The sequence below is a fragment of the Plutella xylostella genome, chromosome 7, assembly GCF_932276165.1.
Source record: "Plutella xylostella chromosome 7, ilPluXylo3.1, whole genome shotgun sequence".
NCBI classification, from domain to species: Eukaryota; Metazoa; Arthropoda; class Insecta; order Lepidoptera; family Plutellidae; genus Plutella; species Plutella xylostella.
In genome coordinates, this window is record NC_063987.1 from 1,649,112 (window position 1) to 1,670,434 (window position 21,323).

The window sequence follows — 21,323 nt, forward strand, 5'->3', positions numbered from 1 at the left end:
TGTAAATTCAAACAACTGGATCAAACTCTAACGAGCCACGACCGAAAAATATTCATTGAGTAACTTAAGTGCTTAGTTGGTAGTGGGCGGAGGAGGAAGGCTGGATGGATAAACAGTTAAATTAATCCTTGGAAAAGTCAACCATATTGCAATTTTATAAATAAAATAAGCGTCCTCTGCTTCTGCATCTGCTTTCGGTATTAGGCACAGAGTACATTATTTATACGTATTAGGTACTTACTTTTATATTCTTACATGGACGTAGTCTGAAACTCTGATCCGTTGGGACACGCACGCTAAAAGTAATCAAACGGGAGTTTTCCATATTGATCACTGTGGCAAATTGAATAGTGGGGGCCGGTGCGGTGATTAAGACAAATACTTTTCAGCGAGCCAGATGATGGACAATTCATCCCAACTTCATTGCTGAGTGCGGGTGCGGCCCTCCGCTCTGTAATGGACCCGTGTTTGTGCCTACCGATGTGTGGGCTTTGTTTTGATTTGCTTACCTAGGCTAGTAAGTACGTAGGTACTGTTGTAAGTAAATCATGTTGGTGTAGATAATATATCATGTTTACTTGTATAAACACAGTAAAGATCGAGAGTACTGAAGAGGTATTTCTAGGCATCGAAGGAGTGTAGTTAAATCTAATGGCAAATAATAATGTACTATTGTATACATAAATAATACATCGTATTAACAAAAAGAAACTTACATTTAGCTTACAACTATTATATAAAAACCTTACTAATTAAATTAAGTCTTGTTTAAAAAACAAAAAGCTACACTGAAAAAAATAATTTTTAGCAAAGTACCAATTTAGCTTGGTAAAAAATTATTCAGCTGCATTCAATCAAGACATATTTAAATTATGCAATTAAGCTTAGCTAATATTGTACAAGCAAGTATTGCTAAATATTCTTGGCTATTATTAACAAAGTACTAGTCTATTTCTAAATTACCGACTCGACAAAAAATTACCAAAAACATATTCGGTTGAAACTAAACAAGTCACATATTTATTTCATAATAAGTAAGTTATTTAATTTTAGTCATAATCATAGTTGGCAATAGTTTACACCGAGCTTGGTTAAAAATAGACAAGCTTACATTATTATTCCATAATAAGTAAGTTATTTAATTTTAGATATAATCACAGTTGGCTAAAATTTTCATTTACGAGTTTGGTTAAAAATAGACAAGCTTATATTATTATTTAATGATAAGAAGTAATTTATTTAATTTTAGACATGAACGTAGTTAAAATTAAATAACTCACTATGATGCATGTAACCGTGGTACCTATATATTGGTAAATAAGCACAGCTCATTAATTAACAATGGAGTGGGCAAATACTATTTATATCCGAGTAACTTGATAAAAAATAAACAAGGAATTGGCTGCATAGCCTGAGATTTCGGCCATTTCTCCCAAATCATAGCCGCGTGACGGACGTGTCTGTTGAAGCTCCGCCTGAGGCGGAGGTCTTCACCTCTATCTCCAAGCTTACGTTTACCAGACGGACTAACTAATAAGAAAGATGAAGAAGACAAACTGTTAAGGCTTCAAAATTACGCTTAGGCCTTGGACAGCTGTTGAACAAAGGTGTGAAGAGACCACAGAGACAAGGATAATTGCTTCAAAAGAGTTATCCATAGCTCAATACTTCAATGAATATGCCGCTCTTAAAAAACCGAAAGGATATGTCCTGGTGAGTTCAGTTTATTTTTATTTTTTGTCTGCTTTAGTTTAAGTACTTTTTAATACGTCTACCTATTCTACCCCTACCCTACCCGACTCGTATAAAAATTCTAATATGTTTTCTCATTCCTACCTATGTTTTTTACGGAATTTTGTTAATCATCATAGGCAGTATCTATAGTTTAAATGATACCTAAATGATAACCAATATGCAAAGGGTATAAACTAAATATATTCTATATTTCAGGTTCACAGGAGACATCAAACATAGCCTGTTTGCTGTTCATACCACCGTCCACCACCCTTAGCAGTCACAAGCATTCGGCTGAAAAACGCAGCAAGAAAGCAGAGACAACGGCCAGTTTTATTCTTCATGTCGAAAGTTACTCCGATATCTGTCTGTACTATAGTACCAAGTAAGCAAACAAAATTTCTTTAGTATGGGCTCACTGTCACCTTTTATAATTATTGTCGGTGAATCCATTGATACCTAATATCCAAACAATTTAAGACCAAGTTTGATAGCAGCTCAACTTCTGCTCTTACGCTTTTGGGCGAGTTATGTTTAAATTTTATTCTTAAGTTACTTCTCATCAAGCAAAATATTGTCTAATATTACTTTAATGTGTAAATTACATTAGGTACGATATATTGCTGATATGATATTGACAATTTTTTAACTAAAAATCATTTCCAATTACTGAAATACTTAAAATGGCCTTGGGTAAAGACACATTTTATTTTGTCTAGTAAGTGTTTTGGGTGTGATTGTTTGACGGTTTGTAATGAAGCTCAACCAGATCATTTTGTAATAGAAAACGAACAATATGTAAAGAATTTATTGCACTTTAATTTTTTTAGTGCAAAAACTGTTTAGAGTGTAGCATTTATGATCATTTTCCCGATGACGAATGTGAATTATGTTTGATTTAGATCTATTTAAAAGTTTATATGACGGTATTATTGGGTTGTATAAAAATTAGGTCATTACATACCTATTCTCTTAGCTTATTCTATATTTTTTATCTAAGCTTCTGGCTAATCAACTAAAAGTATAAATTTAGGTAAAGTAACTTGCTAACATTACAATAAGTGTCATTTGTTTTTTTATGTAAACAAATGTATTAACAAACACAGTTTCTTGATATTGTGTATTATTTTTAAGATTAATTCTTATAACAGAGTAGTTTGTTACCTGAAATGACTGTATGGTGTACTGAATAAAGCTAATTTCGTATTTACATAATTTTCTTTCATTTTTTTTTCTTAGGCGGGTTTACTGGGAAACCATAGCTAAAATACTTTGTTGAAAGTACCATTTTAAACGACCACATATCTAACTACATATTTTCAGTATGAGCTGACTTTGTATAATGGCTTTACGTAGTCATAGTTCAGCTTATACTGAAAATATATAGCATAATATGTGTCGTTTAAAATGGTACTTGCAACAAAGTATTTTTGCTATGGTTACCCAGTAAACCCGCCTAAGAATACAAAGTAACTTGGCTAAATATACCAATCTTAATTGACTAGAAAGAACATAGTGTATTAGTTGTAGTTACCCAATGAACTCGATTGGAAGTACCCAGTAACTTGGCTACGTATACCAATATGAATTGAGTAGAAATAACCAAGTAGATTAGCTGTCCCTACCCAATAAATTGATCATCATTATCAAGCTTCTTGTCTAGTTTTACGAAGCGACATATTTAAGCCTACTAAATTACTTTGCTAAACACAACAAAGCCCGTTGGTTGTGGCGACAGTTGTGTTCATTTCTTCAACCAAGTTAGTTGTTGCAGTTACAGATTGAATTGATTTGTAATACTAAGAAGCTTGAGTATTTTTAACAGAGTAACTCGATTAACTATAGAAAATAGGTTTGTTAAGTTTACTAAGAGAATAGATTAGAAGAAACCAACCTTGTATACGTATTTTTGAGCAACTTACTAGGTTAATATTACCAACATATGTTAACAAAGTTGACTTGTATAATTTTAGCAACAAACTTTGCAGGCTCCCTCCGAAGCAAGTTACTCGGTTGTAAATAGCAGCGGCTTGTTTATTTATAGCTGTTAATTTTTTTCAGTGTATAAACCAATTCAACAGCAAACCAACGCTAAAAACCTCGGAAGCACTTTCCAAAAAAGCCATAGAAAACGTGTAAAAAACGCGACAAGCCGTCTCATGTGTCGCAAGTTGGGCAGAATGTCGCGGTGCTAATAAATAGCGAGCGGCTGATGCGCTCAGATTAGCGGCCAGCGCCCGCGAGGGGTCATTGCTCGGAACTATATGGAGCTTGTAATGCCATGCGTCAATTTATTTTGTAACTAGCTGTTCCCGCGAGCTTCGCTTCGCCTTAAAAAGTTTTCCCGTGGTAATTTCGGGATAAAAAGTAGCTTATGTTCTTTATCAGGGTCTAGACCATATGTACACCAAATTTCATTCAAATCCGTTCAGTAGTTTTGGCGTGAAAGAGTAACAGACAGACAGACACAGTTACTTTCACATTTATAATATTAGTTACGGTGAAAATAAATGTTGTGATGAAAATTAAAGGCTTATTGCTACGTGTGTTAGATCCTAATGGCCAGTTTTTTGTATTACCTATATTAGAATCATGAACTAAAGTTCTGGTAACTGACAATTACAACAATCATTGCTTAACTTGACGTTCTCAGTAGTTCTACGTATTTAAATTTTGTACTGTACAATGTATGTAAAAGTCACTCTTAGTCTAGAAAATAGTCTATAAGGTATTGTTATAATCAACTTGGTGGATAATACGGTTTCGAATATTATATAAGAGAATATAAATTAAATATGTTGAAAATACATAATTTTACTCATTATACTTAATATAAGTACCTAACCAATTTATAGAACAAAGACACATAGTATCATGATCTAGAATAATGAAGATACTTACCAGATAACAAAGTATTTTAAACAAAATGTTGTATTGCGTACAAACCAGACTAATCATACAAATAAAACATGATAAACCACACAATCCACAGCTCCTACTACATACAGTTCGTAATCCAGAAGCGACGAGAAATATGACGAGAGATTTTATCGCACCGCCGCCACCTGTTATTTCGCGAATCCATATCATTTGGTAGCTAAACGTAGCTAATACTTACCTATTTAAGCGGCGGTCCACTATTATAGACTTTTGCTTTCGAGACCATTGTGTATGGAGAGAAAGCATGGGAATATTCTTTGGACCATGGTCAGTATGTAGATATGTAAGCATGTGCATATGGTATAATGAAATAAAATGTATAATGCACAACTGTAAGGCCAAAGGTAGCTAGTCTAGTGTAGCTGTCGCAATCGACACCATAATACTAACTAGGGTTGCGAGTAGTAAACTATTACCTAATTTACTAATTATTAAGATTTTAAATCAATTATTACTGAATCCCCAGCTGAAATGCATTATAATAAATATCTTTGATAACCGCAGAAACAAAAAGTTACCAACATCATAATCAAATAAAGAAGATTGGTTTTAAGAAGTCTGTTATTATTGGAAACAAATACTTAACCAAAAAGGACACTCTTTTGCATGATGCCTCAACAAAGATAACATGAAGTGACTTGCAGGCAATCAATCCTATTATTTCTAAACGGACAGATACATTTGTGTTAATATATCTTTACAAATGGACTCGCTTATCTCTCAACAATATTATGTAGTCTGAGCCTATCTGAAACCTAGTTAAACATTGTGAGATATGGCGTTTCGACTTTCTCCGTGTTCGGCATCATAAGGGTCACAGTGACAGTTAAATAAAGTCCATTTTTCTCTCCACCTTTAATTTGCAAGGTGCGGGTGCCTATATAAATAGAGTGAGTCGCCCGCGCGCCTCAGTTGGTTTTTGATTTTTGAAGTGAACACTTCGGCAAAATGGCTCAATGTAGCCACGGTTCTCGTCGGCTTCGCTCCGACGGGGAAAAATATAATATTGAATTTGCGGAGTCCTCGCTGCCGGCAGCTGTAGCGTGATGCGGACCAGGCGGCGCGGGGCCTGCCGGCTGCTGCGCACGCAGCCATGCTGCTAGTGGCGCTTGAGCTAGATACTTACATTAATGACCGCTTTAAGTAAAGCATATGTTAATTTTATACAGGAAAAAATAATAAAAATATATTTTTCTACCCTCAATTTCTAATATTTTTAGAAAACAGTTGATAAAAACTTTGCTATTACAATAATGCACTTGATTATAGCTTATGTAAGGCTTTACAAACAGGAGCTTTCCAGGACCGTCATAGGATTTTTTACAGGAAGCACGTGGCTCCGAGTTTCAGTATGTTGGGACATTGTGGCATGTGCGGCGAGTAATGTGATCCGCCGGTACCTACCCGCTGAGGGTAGGCAGGCCGATTCGGTGAAATTGAAGTTTCGTGTAACCTGCACCCGGCCCTGTGCTCCTGCGCTGGCCGCCGTCTTGTGGCACCTGCATCGCAGCGTACACCCGGCCCTGCGCTCCTGCCCTGGCCACCGGTTCGTGCCACCTGCATCGCAGCATACACCCGGCCCTGTGCTCCTGCGCTGGCCGCCGTCTCGTGCCACCTGCATCGCAGCGTACACCCGGTCCTGGCCCTGGCCACCGGTTTGTGGTACCTGCATCGCTGCATAGACCCAGCCATGCACTCCTGCCCTGGCGGCTGTACACCCGGTCCTGGCCCTGGCCACCGTTTTGTGCCACCTGCATCGCAGCGTACACCCGGTCCTGGCCCTGGCCACCGGTTTGTGCTACCTGCATCGCTGCATAGACCCAGCCATGCACTCCTGTCCTGGCGGCTGTGTTGTCCCTCCTGCATCGCTGCGCACACCTGGCACTCCTGTTCTGGTTGCCAGATCCAAACGCCCCCTGTCTGGGAAGAGATTTTATGCTCAGCGGAACCGCCTGCACTATTGCTAGTACGGTCATCATCATCATCAGCCATCATTATGAGTGACTTATTTAGAAGGTATCGAGTAACGTGCGCTATTCATCAGTGATTTTGGCATATGCAGACGAACGTTTACTGCCAAGGTTGGTCATGTTAGCCATACAAGGGCACACCAAGGAAGCCTGAGTAACCACCTGCAGTTGCCGTAGCCGCATCGGCATGGCTGACTACATATCGGGTAACGTGCACCGCTTCTAAAAGTGTTATAGCACTTCAATTTGATGCCTCCACTGAGGTAGGGTATTCTATTAAAGCAGCTTTCTTCTGAACCGCCCAAAGTGACCTGTAGACTGCTCCTGGGGATAGTTGTGCAATCAATTTTTTATTTCAATGTCTCTGCTGAAGAAACTGTCTAATGCAGCTTTTGTTCTAAACTGCCTTAAGATCATTGGACTGCTCATGGGAATGGTGACGCACGGTAAGTAGGAGCGTTACTCTATACTGATGAGAAACGAACGAACGAGAGCTGTCGTGCAATCGGCACGTTTAATACATACAAACAGATAGAGCGGCTCGCGCCGCAGTGCACTGAAAGTTCGTTTTTCGTCATATAAAGTGACCCCCCAGACACTATCTTAAGTGTCATGACACATCGGCAGATTCCAGCTTTGAGTCTTTTCTTTTCTCGGCTGTGAGCAAAGTGAATCCCACCGGCGAGTGTTCAACCTAAAAGCACTGAGCTAATTCCTGATTTCGTGAAAGTCGCTGTTGCTATACCATACCGCTTCACAAGTTACCGAATTTATTATGATCCTACTGTCGGGTGATCATGATCGGAGTGTCATCGCGGTTTCTGAGTGGCACCATATTAGCTGTCTTCCTTATGTCCCAGTGGATTGTGAGTGTGTATCCGAGCTCTTTGTTGAAAAATGCGTGAACCTCCTACGCAGCAGCTGTCTACTAGTTGTGTATCGAATAAATCGAGTAACGGTGCTCTTGCACGAGACGACTACCTTTTGGTAAAATTATAACTTCCACTATTCTGGGAACATGCATATACCTACTGTGTACTGTGTATCACATCACGTGTAGCCGCAGCCCTACTCAATGTACGGGGCTAGATAATAAACAATGGCAGTCGTCATTAAATTTCTATGAATTTCGAAGGTCATCATTTGGAGCACAATCCAAAGGGTGAAAGTACCTATTCATGCCTAAACGGCTTCTCTAATGAAAATGTATTTTTAATTCGATTCTGGCGCAAACGTTTCATAACTATTTTTCAACACTGTATCTGCTGAAACTACTTAGACTGACTGGTTAAGATGCAGACGTGCCGTTTTCACAATTCCATTTTGAGTAATCCTCAACTGTTTTATGGATCTTTCAGTTAGTTACGTAACTAGTTACCAAGTAAAAAATTACTCTTGTCATGCTCGTACTCGCATCTCATTTAGGAGCTCTCTGGCGTCTAGCTGAAGGCTAGAACTGGTATATATATCTACTAAGCTAGTACAGAGTTATAACCGGGCAGCGGTGACGTGGTAGCTGCTTGATTTATTAGTTTGCTGAAAACTTTCTAAATAAGTAATAATTATTGGTCATAATAAACTCTTCGCAGTTCTTTCAGAATGCAATACCAGGTCGCTGAAGTAGGTAACCTTCCTTAGCTGGACGACAACAACACCAAGCCTTTTTGTTTTAAAGAATGTCATAGTTATTCGCCGTTCCACTGTCATATCGATGTCCAAGGACTTTTTATTGGGTATAGCTAACTACCTAAGTTTACCTATAGATAGCCGCAAGCTATCTGCTGTTGGCGAACTGTCAGTTCTGATTGATAAGTCAGGCTCGAGGTGGCTCGTCCAACTGTCCATGTTCCCGCCACTATGATTGTTGCTTCCACAGATTAGAGAGTCTACGTTGGCTGTCGTTGCATCAGGTCTGATCAGGTACAACTAACATCTTTACGTACCATCTTTATTTAATCGAGCTATTTTATTTTGTTTTATCTAGGTTGACTTAATGGTTTCAAAATCGAACCTACAACAATGTAAGTAGGTACCTACCTACGTACCTTTGAAGTTGCAACAAGGCGAGGCCTTAAGGTTTTGGCCGAGGCCTGCCCTTAGTGTTGACGAAAATACCTAAAGGTGACCTTGTTAATGTTTTTCATATGAAGTACTGAACATTTTACTTATCCTGGTGGCATGACTGATCATTTACTTACCCAGTTAAGACATGTTAGCCGGGTTTCATTTATCAACTATTATAATTGTTATTGTTGTGTTAATCAATCTTTATTAATTGATGTCATCTACCAAGGAATGCTGCCAGAGCTCATAATATTCACACATGATGATACAGAATGATAGTAGCCCACAAAATCGGTGCAAAGGCTTATAAAATAACTTTCCTTCCTAGTAGGACTGCACAGGAACTCGTTAACCGCCGAGTTAGTTAGAATACAAAATTAGACTGTGTGTTACTTGTCAATCTAGAATATGAATATAGTGACCTGCATCATGTTTTGAAAAACTGAATACTTAGTTATCCGCCAGTGTCACAGCCTTCATCTAATCTTTTCCAGTAGCTGATGAGGCTGAGATATTTAGTAAAATTATCTTCCCTTCAAGCACCACTCCTCGTTCCAAGGACTAGATGCCACGCCAGGTGTTGCAGGCCGTGTCGTCGTACAGGACTGACTGAGCAGGTACACGAGGCTCCAGGGTCGGCTGCTGCATTTCTGAGGTCAGTCCAGAATTACATACCCTAGTCAGCATGTGCTGACCTGAGCCCCAGCGGCCTGGATCGATATTCTACATTTTACAGCTTTTAAATATTGTTGCAAAGTATTTCACTGGTTCCGTCCATTCGGCTAGTGTATGTTAAAAATATTGCCTTGACAATAACAAGATTTTGATCAATAATTACTTATAAGTATTGCTTTCGAAGAGGCACTGTGTGTATCCATATGTATAAATACCTACCTATATGTATAGGTACATACCTTCCATAACTTTCTGACAAGTCAGGAATAATAAGGAAGTACTTAAGTCTTATGTATACTTATACCTTTCTTTTTAGTATATCTATTACCTAGAAATCTATGCATTATAAATTTATAGATTCAAATATTTATCTACTGATATACTCATCAGTAGCTTATGGGTCACAGTTGGTTTTCTCTCCACCATGCGATAATAAACACATCTCACAATGTTTAACTAGGTTTCAGATAGGCTCAGACTACATAATAGACGCATTTTTCCTGAAATAAAAATGACATATTATGTATCTAGCCTATCTGAAACCTAGTCATTTCTGCATGGTGATATTACAACTGAGGCGCGCGGGCGACTCACTCTATTTATATAGGCACCCGCACCTTGCAAATTAAAGGTGGAGAGAAAAATGGACTTTATTTAACTGTCACTGTGACCCTTATGATGCCGAACACGGAGAAAGTCGAAACGCCATATCTCACAATGTTTAACTAGGTTTCAGATAGGCTAGATACATAATATGTCATTTTTATTTCAGGAAAAATGCGTCTATTATCAGCAGGTCTTCTTTTGCCACTATTTCTACTACGCAGTTAAAAGGTTCACAAAAAATCAACCCATGCTTGAGGGTATAAAAAAATGTAAACAAGTTTTTCTGTGGGCAAGTTTGGACCAGCTCGGACTGCTGATAAACCTTTTTGGTTAAACCTAGAAAGTGAGATTATGGTGTTGACATAATTTAGATCGAAGATGGGTTATAGGTAAATATTGTGAGGTTTGTGTGCGGACATGGTTAGCAAATGTTACTAGTGTAAAAATATGGTAGCATCATTTTGAAACGAAGCGAAAGATAAGAAATTTTTGATGTGACACAAATTTGCCTGTGTTTATATTTTACTAAGGGCTAATTTTTTAATGGTCAGATAAAAGTTATCTGAGCAATAATGCTCATGCTGTCGCGTCAGAATGTTTGTATTAGACAGTGACGGGAACAATTTATTCCTCAGATATCATTTATCTGACTATTCAATAATCAGCCCTAATAAATAAAAATAAAATATTAATAGTTTATTTTATTCTGAATAAGTAGTTTAACCTAAAAATAACATAATAACTGCCGTGCATGGGCAAAGGTAGGCTAGTTAAATTAATTTAATTGATTGATGTAAATGTGTAAGTCACGATCACAATTCATTTTTTTTATATTAGGTACAGCTTCTATGGAGATTTTAAAATCAAAATCCTGCCCTCAGTATAATATCTACAAAATAAATGAAACGGACCGAGAAATTGACCTAAAACTTGCAAAACCGACCCAAATCCATTACGGACGACCACAAAAGTGAGTAAAAAAATTACAACCGCTCTACGAATAGCCGATACAAAAACTACGCCTACACTTGCAGGGCCCTTAACACAAAAACTATAAAAGCAAACCTTTTTCACAACAAAGAAGATCTATCAGCTGTGTCAACAAAACGAACAGTTGGCTCAAAACTATACCTTAAAGCAGAACGCTATTCTAAAGCTGTAGTTGAAATATAACTTTTACGTTGCACGAAATAAGGATTGGTCAAAAATGAAAGGCTACTTGGCTTAGTTGTTTCGACTGTACTGCTATAGTAAGTTACTCTATGACTGGTAAAATCAATCAGGCAACGTATCTTAAAAGTAGACCACCATCAAACCGCGTCAAACTAGGTATCTCAATGATCTGTATAGATAATAATAATTAAATCAATTAAAAGCAGATCGCGATTTAGAACTGTAGATAAATTAGATAGTGTTAGTTGTTATTGGATCAATATAATTTACCTATAAAATGATGTTAACTCAGAAAACGAAGAGTATATGATTTCACAAAATATTAATTATGTATTGTGGTTGTAAGGCTATTTTATTAACTTTTGTTAGTTTACGTTACATTTAACAAAGCTTACGAACGTGTATACTTAATCTCACACACGTGTGTAATGCAAAATAAGTAGTTACAAAGATATTTATTTTCTGAAACGGCTTGTAACTTCGAAAAGGGTCAAATAATTGCACTTGTTTGCAAACTGTATCGCGTGAAATAAAACGCAGAAAGATAATTAACATTATAGCTCAAATTTAATATACCTAGCCTATTTTAGTCTACAACAAAGTTTCAAAAATGAATTTATTACCTGTTGCGAGGTTTTAAAAAAAAAACTTTTGTTAAGCAAGGTAAGGGTGGTAGAGCAGGTTTTAGTAAAAATACAAGTGCCAAGCCTTTTAACAAAATCGTCAAAATGTTAATAAGCAAAGTAATATTTCACAGATGTGAAGATAGTGGGTCACACTTTTAAAAACATAAAACAGACCTAAACACGTGCTCATCCCTATAAAAACACTAACACACATTTAGAGTGTGTGAAAAAATCACAGTTCTCTACCATATCGCACGAAAAAACTAAAAACCAATCCATGAAAAAGACCCCAGTATATAATAATTATCTGTTACTTAAATTATCACCTTTGATCGAGACACAACTAAATTACATTTTATAAAACGTGTACCTAAGTGTAAATTACTGATCGACCCTATCAAATTTATAATCAAAACCCTTTATGCTAATACCTTTTTCTACTCTTTCAATGCTATCTTTTAGAATTCCTGCACTTATTTTATAATTACCCGCATAAACCAAGCACCTGCGAACACCTGCTAGAATCATGCAAAGGATTACTTCCTGACTTTTTCATACAGCTTTCTATATTCTTGATATTGCAAAATGATTTTTAAATGAAATTGCGAAACCAATTTATTTTCTACTGCTTTTCATTTCAAGTTGCACCTGCAGAGAGTATGTATCTAAGTATATATTAATGTGTCTCGATATAATCTATATAAAATTTTAAATCCAAACAGTGCCTATAAAAAATACAAGCAATGAAAAGTACAATATAAATGCAGAAGGTTAGCCAAAAAATATGCCACATTAATATTGAGCTTATCTATAGACAATCTTCCGAACACCATAACTACATAATACAATAAGAAACTGTATACAATAACAAACAAACACAGTACTTTATACCTAGCCCTCTCTTACTGGTTGTATAGTTATTATCTAAATCACCTTTACTTACTTCTTGCAGGTACCGGTTTAAAAACAGGATATGACATCATATTTGCCTAATGGTCAGTAATGAATCTCATTAAGGGACAGTAAATAAAAGCAAATCTATTCATGTTATTGATAGTGATTTCCGGTGAAACGGTCGTACACAGTTTATAAGTATGAAATTTAATTGAGTGGAATCATAGATAAAATACATTCAATGATAAAGATAAAAGAAGGCGATACAATACGAGTACAGAAAAATCTTAGTAGCATTTTTTTGCCAGTTTGTTGGATGGAGTATAATATATGAATTTCAAGTTTGGTAGTTTTCAATTTTGCCTATTGATCATAAAGCTTTCAGTAGTATTATATTTATGAAAGGGCACATTTCGGCTATTATTTCATGGGTCCCGTCAACTCCCGTCGTTTTAAGTAAGTATATCTGTGTCGAACAAAGGTGTCTCATAAAACTCTATGTGGAAAAAATGGCTAGAAAATACTCAAAGGAAAACATTACCCTCCTCCTTCGGCAGTCGGGTAATAAAGGAATAATTAATAACTTAAAAATCTAAATCAATAAAACGGTGACCTAACGCGAAAGACACTGAAGTAATAATCCAATCGCATGGCCTCTAACATTATGGGACATCGTTAATCTAATGATCCTTGTTTTAGAATATGGGGGTTTTATTGGTTCTCATGCAGGTTTGTCTCATTAGGTTTATTTAACCCTCGGCCAAAAAATAATTATGTCAAAATGAGCAGATTGATAACTTTTATAAACTTTTACCAAACGGTTAAAATGTGGTTGGCACTGCACTGGCTAAAGCCCCCATGATCTATGGTCCAATTTTCGGCAAGCACAGCAGATTTTACTTGGGTAGAGTGGTCTGTGCTTGAAAATTGGATGCAGCAACGCACTTCTACCTTCCCGGTAAGGGATACAAGGCGTGTTTTTTTACTTACCTAATGGGATTTTGACCGGCCAAACCTGCTGTTCATAGTTATTTTCCATAATGTCATTTTCATACATATTTTTGTACCGTTTCTAAATATGTATCTATCTATTTTTGGATCAGTAAATAATCAAAATATGAAGGGAACACAAGCAAAAACCCAGAACAGCAAACCAGCGTAGTATGTAGTTCTTTTCTTAACAGCTTACCAATGAAAACTCATCAAGGCTCGTACACACTGAAACAACATGACAAAAATGGCCGAAACAACACACTGAAGTTTATTGACGCTACTAAAAGATCGCCCCCCAATCACTCACGGGCTGAGCTGTAGTATGAGGTTTAAATCTCTGACAATTAAACTGCTTCTTGGCATTATGGGAGGGATATTATCTTGACAGATAGTGTGTACGTTGCTTTATGTTCAGGAATATTGTTTGTGATTGTTATTGCAGTAGTGACTAAAATAGGTCTGGATCTGGGCGAAGTTTTTTTGAAATAAAACAAGAACTTTCGAAAGAATTACTTAGTGCTAAACTTACTTCATGAGTATTAGTTTATTTACTACTTAAAATTGCTCTTTTCTTCTTCTCTTACATAGCCTAGAAGCGAAGATGTATAAAACCTGAGCAATGTTAAAAACCCCCGACATTCAACTCAAAAATTCGCATAACTTTTGAACGCCTAAGCCGATTTTGATAAATTAATATAGCTAAGAACACTCGGGGTAACATTATAACATTAGGTAACATTGATTCAGTCGTTTAGGAGGTATGACAGACAGATATATACGTATATACATAGATACACAGACAAATTGACATTGATATTAACGTTATAACGTTTATTTATTTATTTTCACTGATAAAAATAAGGCATTACTACAACCCCGCATACTGAAATGAGATGCAGGCCTGAAATGAATCATTAAAAGGTGCTGGTCCAAAATAAACAGCAATTTTCAAACTGAACCGTAAAACAATGTAATAAACAATTTTATTAGAAACGCAGTTATCACTTTCAGTACTTACTATGGATAATTAAAACCATTGTCTTACCGTAAAAATTATGGTCACCATAAATTCTAAAACCAACGTCGTTTAAGTCACCATATTTAAATAGTACGATAAAAACAGCCCTGACAAAGCAACCAGATTAGGAAGACCCTTCAATGTCACTTAAAACGAGACTATAATTTAAGTAGCATAAGATCATTGAGGGGTCAAAATTAAATGGATTTAGGCTTAAAAAACACGAGACATCAATATCTGGCTACTCGTAGAATCTTGACGGTGTTAAATATTTTATTGGCAGTTAAACCTAGTTTATTATGCGACCATTTCGAGATTAAGATAATAGGAAAAATGGTTATACGAGTTTCTGAAACAATGAAAGTAGATTTAAATTGTAAAAATTAGCAGGTATATCATTATGTGCTATGTTATACTTTTTCAGTTAAAATATTAAGTAAATAAGCAAAAACTATCTTTTTCTTAGTTTGTATATATTGTCATAAAATGTAACAATAACAATCATTGCTGCTTAAAACAATATAAATGAAAAGGTAGAAGTAAAGGAACTTAGAATACTTTATTAGTTTTTGGTCACAAATTTACAACCCTATGGGTAGTTTATTATAGTTTTCTATTTAACTCCTCAAGTGATTGATTTTACAGCCTCATCATCTTATGGTTACGTTCTTCGGTCGATAAATGTCTCGGAAATGTTCGACTAGCCCCCTGAGTATTTGCTACCGAATGATAATAATATAGATTGGGGTTTAAATTTGTTTAAATAATTTTCATCTAGGTAGGTATATTATTTATTATTTTGGATCATTGGCACTTGTATGACATGACACAATAACATAATGATCATAATTGTTTTAGATAGACATCATAGCTAATATACACAGGTTTGATTACGCAATAGTAATATTTATTTCCCACTTCTAAAGCTAAATAGCTATGTTCATGTTCACTACAAAGTATCAACAATTTTTTCACTCCCCCCTCTTTATGTAGGAATGCAAAATAGTCAATCGTTAAAAATAATGTGTCATTTTTGGTACAGAGCGGATACCATTCAAATAACCGGAGGCCATCATCATATTTTGCAATTTTATGGAATGAGAGAAAGTTGTTATTGAAAAAAATAATTTTTAGTGATATTTTGAAGGATTAATAAATTCCTGATGTGGAAAGAAAGTTAAATTATGTTATCAATGTCTGTTTACTTTTTTGCGCTTATCAGAAAAAAAAACATACCTCATGTACTGACTGGTAGAGAATGCATGATACGAAGTCCACTTATGAGCAAGTTCATAAATTTTTATAATTTTATTTGTACATAAAAATATTTATATACTTAGCTGTAAGAATAATAAACGTTGGTGTATTTTTTTTATTAATATAATCTTTTAAAAATCCTAACACACTACAAACGTCACGACACATCAATTCCAGCCGCAATCGTTGTCCATTTTATTTATTTTTTGTTAAAAAATCCGTAGCGTTATAAAAATAAATGAGCCTTCCACAGTTAGGGTGAGGACAATAGTGACGTCATTATAAACGGTCATTTGGACAATCTATGGATTTCATTAGAGGGGAACGAAATGAGAGGTCATAGATAACCTGTATGGTTTTTTTTATTGTACAGAGGAATATATCCTCACAGTGATATTTGTGGTGTAACACAAATAGTCAAACATACACAAATGGTCGAAAACTTGGAGTGAAATTTGAGCCCTACGACGCTTGAATCGAAAAACGATAAATAGTTTAAACTTAACGGCTAGGGACTATAACATTTCCCTTCTAGGCTTGACTTAATTTTTATAAAACACTGTAGCATTTACTTTTTAAATTAAAATTGTAAGACACTTGATTATTTACATGCCACAACATTACAAAAGTTATAAGTATATTTTTAAATAAAAATAAAAAAATACGCACAGCTTAACCTGGCTCAATGTCATCTTTCAGGTGACTTTCAGACTTTCATTATCCCTCAAGAGCACTCAACGTAGAAGTCTAGATATTTCTGGACGGCCACTTCTCTTGCCCAATTACGTTTTGCCCAACTGTTTGCCCAGGTCTCCAACCGTCTGTTCCGGACTTGGATAGGCACTTCAATTTTGCATACCCAATTAGTTTTACACAAACTAAAACAGACAATTTTGTCTTTGAGGTCGTTGAGTAGAGCTGGGGTGGCGTGGAGTTGCTTTGTTGATTGTTGGTAAAGTGACACTTTATAAGTTTTTACAACAATATTTTAAGATGAACGCGAAAGTTTGTGAGTATGAATATTTGTTACTCTTCCAGGTAAAAACTATTGAATAAATTTTCATGAAACTGAAACTCTGAATTAACATAATCCTATTTTATACCGGACTTTCCACGGCAACAGCTTGTAGAAGAATATTGTTGTTATTCATTTTATATAACATTTTTTTTACATAATGCTCTACTCCACTACTTCTTTAACTTGGTCCTTTAATTAGTACGTTAGCTAATAAGATCGTATGTCCCTAATTACAAAAGAAACCTAACGTAGAATATTCACCACTGTTGCCTGATCATAAAGTCTATTTTTCAAATGTTTGTAGTTTACTATTGTCACTAGCAGAGTGTATTGTATTATGCAAAAGGGAGTTTGAAGTGTTTTTTCTATTGATTAAAACTAGAATTCATATCATGGAATATTATGCAAGTGACACTGTCTAATTGCATTTGTGACAAAATTACGAGATAAGTTATAGTCTACATACGTAGCTGAGATATAATACCTACACATATTGACATAAGCATATAATATATGGTAAGTAAATGTCAGAATTTGGTATGTAAATAGCAAAATTTCGTTTTATTAATTCTTTAACGCACCTTTAGTTTTATATGTCAATGAATATATGAAATTCGTAAATAAATTGCCATTTGTACTTGTTTCTGTTTGTGTGTGCAATAAAGATTTGAATCTATCTATAAATCTAATTCAGGTACTTTCAAAAGGACAAGTGATATCTTCAAGAAAGTTGAATTAACCTATTTGTAGTAGTTTGGGTCCTTGTTGATTTAACAACACTAATTACTTTAGATTGTCAATGACTTACCAAGTGGGGTCATGTGTTTTCTTAGGATTGGCTGGAGACCTCACTGTTTAATTAGCAACTAAGGTGCTTTGATAATAAACAGTCGGTAGGTCTTAACCCCAGAATCAAAGAGAGGGATTATATACGTTAAGATATGTAAATATGACTATGTGTATATAATGTGTTTTTTGTTCAAAAGTTACAATAACCAAATTTATATAGTAACGAGTATGTTAGTACCTACAGTTACTACATTTTTTTTTATTTATTATTAATAAGTAAATACTACAGTATCTGTCGACTGTGACGATACTTATGACCATAAATATTAGTATTACTAATTGTGTAGCCATATAACTAACATAATATATATGTATATATAACACTGTAGGTGTGAAATTTCTCATACTAATAATAATTTATAAATGAATTAGGAATTGATAATGAAGACTTAATTCCACCAGCTACCATCAGGTGGCGCTGTATTCACAAATAGGTTATTAACCCTCACATTTTTATGCTACAATTAAACACACAAACAAACGATATAATAAACATACGGACAAGACTAATTTACAATTATTGACGTGGAGCTTTAGTTTAATGGCCCCATGGCTTTTCTGTGATTGATGAATTGTAAATATTGGCTGTTATTTTAAACAACAGACCTACTGAGTTGCATTTGATTTCCTTGCTTGGTGTAAATATATTAGGTATGTATGTTACATTGTATGTACTTATACTATGTATAGTAATCATTATGCATATTTACTGTAAAAAAGTTTCAGTTCTTATAATATTAATATAGGTTTCCGTATTGTCAATGTGACATACCCAAAGGTTATGGTATATTTCGTTATAATAGGTATTACCTCAGAAGGAATTGAACGCTCCAACGTCCACGTTTGAGGTTGAGACGGACAGTCAGTTCTGTTATTAACCACTCCACCGTCGATCAGATATAGGATGGAAAATATTTAACTTTTATAAAGTTACAAAGTATTTCAACTTATTAACAACTTTGGCTTCTAATAGGTGATCTTTCATAATATGAAGCCAATTTAAACTTCAAAAACCTCCTTATTCCCGACGCTATCATAAGTGATTCATCAATTTTAATCGAAAGTTTTCTTTGAAATTGTTTCAATTGTTTGGGGGGGACTTAAAAATGAGGACTTAGAAATTCCTTGAATAGTAGGTAGGTACCTACGTAAGTTTATACCTAATTTAGTACGATGTTAACACATCATTTATAAAATTGTTTAGGTACCTACTTGATATCGAAACCTGCCATGGCTAAATCTGAAGCCAATATCTATTTGAATACAGAAACTTGAACATTCAAGACCTAAACAATATCTATAGAAAATAACAATTCTAACGCTTTGAAAGGCGAAGCTTTCTCATAAATCATACTGTGAATCTAAACGCCTTGGAAGCTCCTATAAAAGCCATAACTAAACTAATATCTTGCTACTACATCTATAAAGTCCCTTTCAAGAACAGTTTAACTGAAGATGTGCCTTGATATCCCTGGGAGCATGGATCATAGGTCGAAGTAGAACATTTAATATTTTATTCAGTTTACCAGGACACTATGGATACCTATGTATAATTATATGATGAATACTTATGTATCCATAGTGTTAGTTAAGATTTAAAACCAGCTCAAAAATGTATAATCCCGCATTTATTGAATGTTTTAGCTATTGAACTGTTCTATAACTTTTTATGACTTACAGGGCTAGTCTTTGAAATATGCTTAAAATTGTGGTAGTTTTCCACCTGTTTTTACTAGTTTTATTATCTTCTACTGCAGGTTATTTTTATATTTATACGCATGGAAAAGTAAGAACTGCCAACCTAAAGTTACTGTTCACAATAAAATTCTTAGAATATCGTATTACATGATCAACAAGCCGTCCTTTTAAAAGAGGCAGTTCCTAACTGCAGTCGATCTGACGTTGCAGAGGGAATAAATACGGAAGAAAAACAAAAACGAGTCGGCCGATCCCGCTAAGCACACGTGCACGAGGTTGTAGATACTATACCCACAGCTACAGCTACAGCAATAGCTATAGCAGCAATAACAGTTGCTATATTTAGCTATGCTCCTATAGCAAGTGGTTTGACAGCCAACGTAAATGTCAAGTACCAGCTTGGACAGGTTTCAGCAGATGGCGATAAAAATTGTGGCCGCGGGATGAAGAAATGGCACGCAATGGGTTAATTGGTGTGAATAGAGGATAGAAGAGTTTGCATGGTTTGCAGTCGGTGGTGTGTGATTTGGTATTTTAAAAAATAATGACCGTATAATAACGTACGACCGTATAATATAATATGAGGATGTCACTGACCTCTATACACTCACGAGCAATCTAAAGTTCCACTTAAAAATGACAACACCAAATGACTCCCATTTTTTAAACTTTATACTGTTCAAAATATATAAATTTGCGTTTTTACTTGGTAATAGTCTGATGCACTGTTGAATGTAGCAACTTCAATATTGCTGACGGCGTCATTAAGCTAGTCTTTTCCATTCAGGAGTTATTTTGGTGCTATAGTCACTGGAACGTTTTCATTGCTCTCGGGTGTATTATGTTAACCTTCTACATTACTCTACATCCAAAACCATATCTATATACATACTTACTATATCTTCTATAGCTACGTATTCCACCCACTACATCTATATCTAGAGGTAACCTACAGCTTCAACATCTACAACTAAGTCTATACCTATATCTACTTATACTATACTTACTACATCTGCACGTTTGTATTTCTACTCGGTCTTGGCGTTGGTTGCGCGTACTCTAAGTACCAACTTGAGTACCTACATGTACATGTCTTATTGGTAAGGGTATGTTCTCATCGTTTCATTTAAAATTAAATCTCTTAGCGCTGTCCGTGTTTATGAGTTGTGCTTACTTGCTGTTACACAAATTTTGAAGAGGCTTTTTGAAATATAGAGATGAGATGAAACATATGATTTTTTATTTTATACTAGTTATTTGCAAGTAGGCAAAACCTAAGAGTTTGATTAGAGATTTAAAGCTATACCTAGTCCGAAAATCTGGAATTACTGTTCCAATGAAATGCTGTGTAGAATGTAACATTGAAAATTTTCGTTTCAAAACTTTTATTTAGATGTAAACGTTGATTCACGAAAATCAATATATTCCTCATTAGCCACTACTAGGTCCACAGTTAGCTGTATGACTGGACGAAACGTTTCTATTAAATTATTCAGAAGCAACACTGGCTCCTATGACATATTGACGCAGGTTTCTTGGGAATTTATTCTTTGAGTCATATTTCGTGAAATTTACGACGATTTATACATTAATGCATACGAAACAGTTTCACATATTTACATAGTTTTTCATATTTTGTTGAGTTTTGCTTTAACTTGCAACACTCTAGGACGCTTTGTTTTAATTACCTACAATCTTGACCTGATGAGCTTTAGACCTTCTATTGCATTGTAGTCATATCGCGAAGTGGACAATACGAGGATTAGATATGGTGCGAAATAGACAAAAACGTGATTAAACAAAACGAT